The 8,157-nt window shown below is 40.6% G+C and overlaps 1 long non-coding RNA gene across 1 annotated transcript; it reads right to left on the reverse strand.

The window, feature by feature from the left end:
* Positions 1-257: 257 nt before the first annotated feature.
* Positions 258-3,813, reverse strand: LOC123595441. Its single transcript, XR_006711168.1, has 3 exons — positions 3,765-3,813; positions 3,333-3,469; positions 258-1,845 (listed from the first exon to the last, which is right to left on the reverse strand). It is a non-coding gene; the product is annotated as an uncharacterized LOC123595441 (long non-coding RNA).
* Positions 3,814-8,157: the final 4,344 nt, after the last annotated feature.

Consider the following 8,157-nt stretch of genomic DNA (forward strand, 5'->3'; position numbering starts at 1 on the left):
AGTGTAGAGCTTGATGCAGGGCTTGAACTCAAACCTTGTGACCTGAGCTGAAACCAAGAGTTGGACGCTTAACCGGCTGAACCACCAAGGCACCCCTAAAGATTTTCCAATGATTTGTAAAACTGGTTATGATTATAAAATCAAACAAAAACCAGTATACATGACCATAATCTTTTGTAGTTATAATGTATAAGTACATATATACTTACATGTGTATATAAAAAATAATGGAAGGAAATACACTAAAAACATTAATAGTGCTTTCCTCTAACAAGTGATTTTATTTGCTTCTTTATACTTTTCTGCCTGTTAAATTTTTTTTCTGCAACCAGCACAACATACTTTTATGATTAAAACAAACTCTGCCAACAAGAGACATTATTTACAAACAAGGAAGGGAGAAATCCCAGTTTCCTCCAGCCCTGAAGTTTAGAACTGCATGAAAGAATCAAGGTCCTATGCAAAATTGCCCACTGCCTTGAATAAGGAACCAGAAGAGACTTTTGTTCCAGAATGAGTATGGTGAACTTGGCCTTGAACAATAGGGAGGGGAAAGAGAGATGTAGAAAGCAGGATCTTGTATTAGTTCTAGAGGGTTCATTCAAACACAAGAAGAGGCTTACATCCTACCAAATGAACACAGGTAACTTCCACATCTTAATTCAACTGAGATGCTGGGGGAGGAGGGGATTATGACTGGCTGCTCACAGAAGTTGAGTAGCTAGGGCATGGAGCACCTGTGTCTACCACCTTTGTGAGCTGGCAAGGGAAGGCACATTGGCTTAGATGAACCTGTAAGCTTCTGGAGCCAAACTGCACAGGTTTTATTCCTGGCTCAACCACATATTTGCTGTCTGAATTTGAACAAATCATTTAGTCTTTTAGGGCCTACGTTTCTTCACCAGTGAAATGAAGATGTTGGCAATTTCTACCTAAGACTTTTTATAAGATGAACTCAGCTATATTTGAAAAGTACATACCACTGCATGTCTGACACACTGTACATGCCATACAAGTGTTTGCTATTGTTATTATCTGTTGCCATTACCTGTGTACTAATTTGAGACGACCTAAAATACAAATGGTGAATGCTAAGGGGTTCAGTTCTAAAATGGGGAAAGTCATCAATCTGTGAGGGAGGCACAGAAGAAGTAAAAACAATAGAGACTTGGGTGAAAATGAAGAAGTTAAAGGGAACCCCACATCCCAGTATCATCAATCTTCCTCACAGGCCTGGGGAAGCTTTTAGAAAATGTTGTCAATTACTTTTCTAAGATCAATTCACTGCATTTGGCTTTTAGTTAAAAATGATTCAGAAGTATCATGAGTTTAAAGGAAATAGCGTATTTTAGATGACTTGAACGTCACCATTTGCTCCATCAATGCCACTGCGAGGAATTTATCCATAAAAGATAGCCTGACAAGTTTGCAAAGATGTAACAGAAGGTTATTTGACTTTGGTGTTGCATAGAATAATGTAAATCTGGAAACAACCTAGTTATCAATAGTGGACTGGGGTAAATAGAGGATAACATGCTGGTAAAGTGCAATGCTATGCAGCCACTGAAGGGGATGAATACCCAGCTACACATATATATGCAATGACACGGAGAGCTGTCCACAACACACTATGAAGGCCAAATGGCAGGTAAAGGATCACAGCACGTACCTCAGAGTAGCCACATCTCCACAAGTAGTTGTGTGGGAAGAAAGGGATCAGAAGAATGCTTATACAAAGGTTGACGGTGATTGGCTCTGGGAGTTAGGATTTCAAGACATTTGTGTTTTCTTCTGGATGTCTCTCTCAATTTTTTTGAGCACATATTATCTTTGTCATAGGCCAATCTGGTTAAAAAAATCTATTTGTTAAATGAATGAATGTCTTTTTAAAAAACACAAAATGCAACAAATAGTTTTCGTTGTCACCCTACTTCCACCCTTTCTTTGGGGTCAACTTGCCATTAATTAAAAAAAATTTTTTAAATGTTTATTTATTTTTGAGAGAGAGAGAGAGAGAGAGAGAGCGAGTGTGAGTGAAGGAGGGGCAGGGAGAGAGAGGGAGACACGGAATCCAAAGCAGGCTCTGGGCTCCAAGCTGTCAGCACAGAGCCTGACACAGGGCTCGAACTCACACACTGTGAGATCATAACCTGAGTCGAAGTCGGACGCTCAACCAACTGAGCCACCCAGGCGCCCCTCAACTTGCCATTATTAAACACGCGATTCTTTTGACTGGAATGTAAACGTCCTGTGAAGGAGAATGCAATTGGGAACACCTCACACAGAATTATGAATGCTGAATGTGAGTAGGTAGCAGAGGCCAACAAAAACACCACACAGCATTTAGAATTCTTAAAATGCTCATTTTTCTTCTCAGAGCTAGAATTGCGAACCTTACTTCAATCCAGGGTCTCCAAATGGTCAGTTTTCACTTTCTCTGAATGGATCAGGTATGAGTACCTCCCATGGGGGATACAAAATAAACATAAAACTGCTCTCACTACCAGAAAGTGAAAAAGGCCTGGCACGCTTTTGCTAACCAGAAGGATATCAACTTACTTGGCTTTCACTCACTCACCTAGACAGAGGCTTCATGGCCCTTCTCCTTTAAGCATCCATGATTCCTCTGCTGCTCTAACTGGGAAATCATGTCTGGTTTGGGAATTGGAATCCCTGGTTTTTGAGAAATAAAGGGGACTTAGATATTTGTGCTAGGGTCACAATGGTGTCCCACAGATCCATTCCAATCACTTGGCTTCCAGGAGGAAAAGGTACTCTAGGACACCACACAGTGGTACCAAGAATATCTCCACAGGGTCCAATGTGACTTCCAAGAAGGACAGGAGGAAAGGAAGGAGGATGGGTATGGGGGCAGGAGTGGAAAACTCTCAGCTGCAAGGAACAACTAGCTTTGCCTTCCCAGATAGAATGGAAATCTGGTCATCTCCAATGGAATGTCAGGGATAGGAAAACCCCTGACCTAGAAGATCAGAGGACAGAGAGACCAAAGTCTCTGAGCACCATAAGGAAGTTTATCAACAACTCCATTTGTCACTGGTCTTGCAACAGAAAACAGAAACAGAAACGATCTGTTTCTGGCTCCATAGGAAACACAAATCAGAGCCCTGGCTCTCCAGCCCCGGCTCATAGGGTCCAGAGAAGGAATGCTGTCCTTACCGAGGGAGATCAGGGTCTTGTACTTCGCTGGTGTCCCATCCTTACCCACATCCTGCTGAGCAGGGGCCAGCTAACTACCACCCTCTTGACAAAAGTCTGAGGGCACATCTGTGAATATTACAGACTCCTAAAAGACCCAAACCATTCCTACTTACCATGAGCCTCCTTGGGGAAGGCTGGAGTTGGTAGCATTGTAGGAAGAGAAGATGGACAGGAAGGTCTCCTCGGCTCCAAGTCCGATGCCTACTGAGCACCTAGTGTATGTCTAGCTGAGTGTTTTACTCCATGGAAACTACAAAAAATGAGTGGACACATATCTCTCAAGAAGAAAGTCATTTAATCGGGAAGAAAACACTTAAAGCAGATTCCAATGAGCCCCTACATGCTGGGCATGGTGGAGATAGGAAATTCAGCAGCAAGGAACTGGCTTGATTTGCCCCGTGGTATATGCTGAGGACTCCCAATTCTAATCCCTTCCAGCCCCAGATCTCTGCCTGCTCAATAAATAATTGTCAGGAGAATAATTAAAACAACTTGACTTTGGGGTGTTGAGTTTGATAAGTTCTTTATAGATGTTGGATACTAACCCTTTATCCAAAATGTCATTTGCAAATATCTTCTGCCATTTGGTCAGTTGCCTTTTAGTTTTTCTGATTGTTTCCTCTGCTGTGCAGAAGCTTTTTTATCTTGATGAGGTCCCAGTAGTTCATTTCTGCTTTTGTTTCCTTTGCCTCCAGAGACATGTCTAGTAAGAAGTTGCTGTAGCCGAGGTCAAAGAAGTTGCTGACTGTTTTCTCCTCCAGAATTCTGATGGTTTCCTATATTACATTTAGGTCTTTCACCCATTTTGAATTTATTTTTGTGTATGGTGTAGAAAGTGGTCCAGTTTCATTCTTCTGCATGCTACTGTCCAGTTTTCCCAGCACCTTTTGCACTGTTGGTGGGAATGCAAACTGGTGCAGCCACTCTGGAGAACAGTATGGAGGTTCCTCAAAAAGTTCAAAAATAGAGCTACCCTATGACCCAGCAATTGCACTACCAGGTATTTATCCAAAGGATTTAAAAATACTGATATGAAGGAGCACATGTACCCCAATATTTATAGCAATGCTATAACAATAGCCAAAGTATGGAAAGAGCCCAAATGTCCATCAACTGATGATGAATGGATACACACACACACACACACACACACACACACAATGGAATATTACTCAGTGATGAAAAAGAATTAAATCTTGCCATTTGCAACAATGTGGATGGAACTAGAGTGTATTATGCTAAACTAAATAAGTCAATCTGAGAAAGACAAATATCATCATTTCACTCATATGTGGAATTTAAGAAACACAATAGATGAATATAGAGGAAGGGAAGCAAAAATAAGATAAAAGCAGAGAGGGAGGCAAACCGTAAAAGACCCTTAAATACAAAGAAAAAACTGAGGGTTGATAGTGGGGAGGTGGGAGGGTGGATGGGCTAGATGGGTGATGGGCATTAAGGAGGGCACTTGTTGGGATGAGCACTGGGTGTTATATATAAGTGATGAATCACTATATTCTACTCCTGAAACCAATACTACACTATATGTTAACTAACTTGAATCTCAATTAAAAAATATGAATGGATATAAAAAGAAAAAACAAACAAACAATTTGAGAATGAATGCCCTGATTACAAAGTCAAATGATTAGTTTTATTGTAGAGAGCATACAGCCTGCTGGAGCCACAGAGAAGGAAGAGAGATGGGGGTGGGGTATGGTGGGGGTAGTGATAATGGATTGAGAGTGGCTTTATGAAGGAGGTGGTCTTTAAGGGAGGGTAAGACTTGTAGGGGACAGTTCCCACATTTGGCCCATGGCACCAGAAATCCTTACAACAGTAGTTCAAGCCCCTTCAACTGCCATTGCTTTGTAGGGAGGCATCCCCACTGCCACAGCCTTCTGCTGGATTACTGTGATTGTTTTAGAACTGGACTTACTGCCACCTCTAATCTCATGTTCTACCATTCCATTGTCTACACCAGAGTGGCCATTCTGAAAAGCAAACCTAGGCCCAGCACGTTTATTTTTATTTTTATTTTTTTTTAATTTTTTTTTCAACGTTTATTTATTTTTGGGACAGAGAGAGACAGAGCATGAACGGGGGAGGGGCAGAGAGAGAGGGAGACACAGAATCGGAAACAGGCTCCAGGCTCTGAGCCAACAGCCCAGAGCCTGACGCGGGGCTCGAACTCACGGACCGCGAGATCGTGACCTGGCTGAAGTCGGACGCTTAACCGACTGCGCCACCCAGGCGCCCCCAGCACGTTTATTTTTAAAAATCCTCTGCAAGCACTCCTTCAAAGATGAAACCACATTCCTTCAGGTGATATTCCAGACCTTTACCAACCTGGACCTGACCTACCTGTCTGTCCTCATCTACTCCAACTCCTGCCCACATAGACTCCATACTCCAGGAAAACTGTCCTTTTCACTGTTCTCCGAATACATATGTTACTATGCTCTTTTATGTTTCCAATGCTTTTGTAGTTGCTTTCAAACACATTCAAGTTCAAAGGTAATTACCATCTGGTCTTAAAAATATCCTCACTGTCTCCTTGGGGATTTAAAACATCTTGGGGGGGTCTAGGGGGCTCAATTGGTTAGGTGTACAACTCTTGATTTGGGCTCAGGTCATGGTCTCACGGTTCGTGAGTTCAAGCCCCGTGTCAGGCTCCGTGCTGATAGTATGGAGCCTGCTTGGGATTCTCTCTCTCTCACTCTCTCTCTGCCCCTCTCCTGATCGCTGTCTCTCTCTCTCTCTCTCTCTCTCTCTCTCTCAAAATAAATAAAACTTTAAAAAAATTATAAAACATCTAGAACCTCTTTACATGCATAAGTGGAAAAGGTGATATGATATAACAAAATAGATGTACAAATGGACAAAGATTAGAAGGAAATACACAAATTTGAAATAAGTCCTGTTGAGTAATAGAGTTATAAACAGTTTCTTTTCTTCTATAAGAAAAGATATGTTAGTGTTGCTTTAATATCTTGTTTAATGATTAAAAAACCCAGCAAGCAATAGTGTACCAAATGACAGGAAAGCTTTAAGGTAAAGAATCTGCTTTAGGGACAATTATTCAAGTGAAAGAGCACAGTGGGCTGGATTTACCACAGATGCCATCATGGAAGAGAAGAGTTTTGAGTAAAAAGTAGGAGGGAATGGCCTAAAGCACGTCACAACATCTAGAAGGAGCAGGAGGTCTTGTGCTCCAGAGACACAAACAAAGACTATAAAAGGGGGGTCAGGTACCAGAATGGAAAGGCTTTGGGAGTACAGGAAAATGGATGGAAGTCAGACAACTCCTAGACAAGAGATAATGTGACCATACTTGGGGCCTGGAATGGCCACCAATATCTAGAAATGGTACATGACTTGGTACCTGAGAACACACTGGTTCTGCTGCACAGTTACCAGAGCCATATTCTTGAGAGTGGGAGAGTGGTGAATTCCCAAGGAGCCTGTTATTCCTTTGGGAATAGCAGAAGTTTCTAAGAATAAGAGGAAGCCTGTTAAACTACAAATATGAGAGTAATCCTTTTACATCACTTTGATTTTCATTAGCAGAGATTTCTATACCAACTGAATTAGGAACTCACAAATACTATTTCCATCTCTTATCTACACAATCTCCATCCCTTTCCCCCCTCCTAAAGATTTCTCACATTAAAAATAAAATTACTAAAAAAACATATAACAACAACAACAACCCTCTAAAAAATAACCATATTATAAATCCTTTCACAACACAACATAAGAAATACAACTTCACAGTTTTCTAGAAATAAAGCTACGACCTAAGATTTCCTTTCAGACATAACAGTTCCTATTAATTTAACAAATTCCCAAGCAAATCCTAATCCAATCTGCATAAACACATAAAAATCATAAATTTTAACCTGACCACACAAAAGACACACAACCACAATTATCAAATACATAACACTCCAACACAAATCAAAACATATTAACACCACACCAGAACAAACAAAAGAAAAACCCAATACCCAAACCCTTCCATAACCACATTCCCAATGTGATCTGAAAACCACAACAACAATATTAGGATTAAAAGTCTCACACAAGGCGATATAATAAGTAATTTTTAAAAATAAAATAATTAACCACTCACCATAAAAACACAAAAATCCCAATATCAAATTCATGTCTCTTAGTTTGTGCGTTGAGCTCACATCACATCAGTTACATAACACGCAAGATCCTGCTGTACAGAACCAACCACTCTCTTCACCCTCACCCCTTCTCCCCTCAATATCTCCATCTCAACAATAAACATACACCTACATATTCTATCAAAAAGAACAAATATTAAAACACCAAAAATATAATTAATCCAAAATGTAAAAACTACACACTCAATACATGTTAACAAATCTCAATCAAACTATTTACAAATAAGTAGTGAAGTATAGATCATTCTAAATGGACAGTCTCCCTGACTCCCAGTCCTCAGAGGCCAGCTTGTTTCAGACAGCTGAGCCCCACTATTGTGCCATATTGCCAACAGGGCAGGAGAGGAATCAAAGCATGTTTAATGTGTTCGCGAAAGAGGGAAACGAAAAAGTTTGCAAAGTATAACATCTATGAGAGTGACTTCATGTCATATCTATGAACTCATTAGGTTGATCACACATTCTAGTGCATTCCAGATTATAAAGCATCAGATCAGTGTGTGTACCCACAAGCAGAGCCTAGAGCTTACAATCCTTCCCCCTCTAACTCAAATGCATCCCACTAAGCATGTCTACCTCAGTCCATGGTTCTGTGATAAACAAAAATTCCATAGATACTCCAAAGAATACAATCTGAAATGCGTCAGCCAAAACTTATGTACAATCAGGAAAGACTATGGTCGACAGAATTCTCCTATGAACCCTGTTTTATACTTGTTGCAAAGAGCTACCACACTTTAAA

The sequence above is a fragment of the Leopardus geoffroyi genome, chromosome X (genome assembly GCF_018350155.1).
Source record: "Leopardus geoffroyi isolate Oge1 chromosome X, O.geoffroyi_Oge1_pat1.0, whole genome shotgun sequence".
In the NCBI taxonomy this organism is placed as follows: Eukaryota; Metazoa; Chordata; class Mammalia; order Carnivora; family Felidae; genus Leopardus; species Leopardus geoffroyi.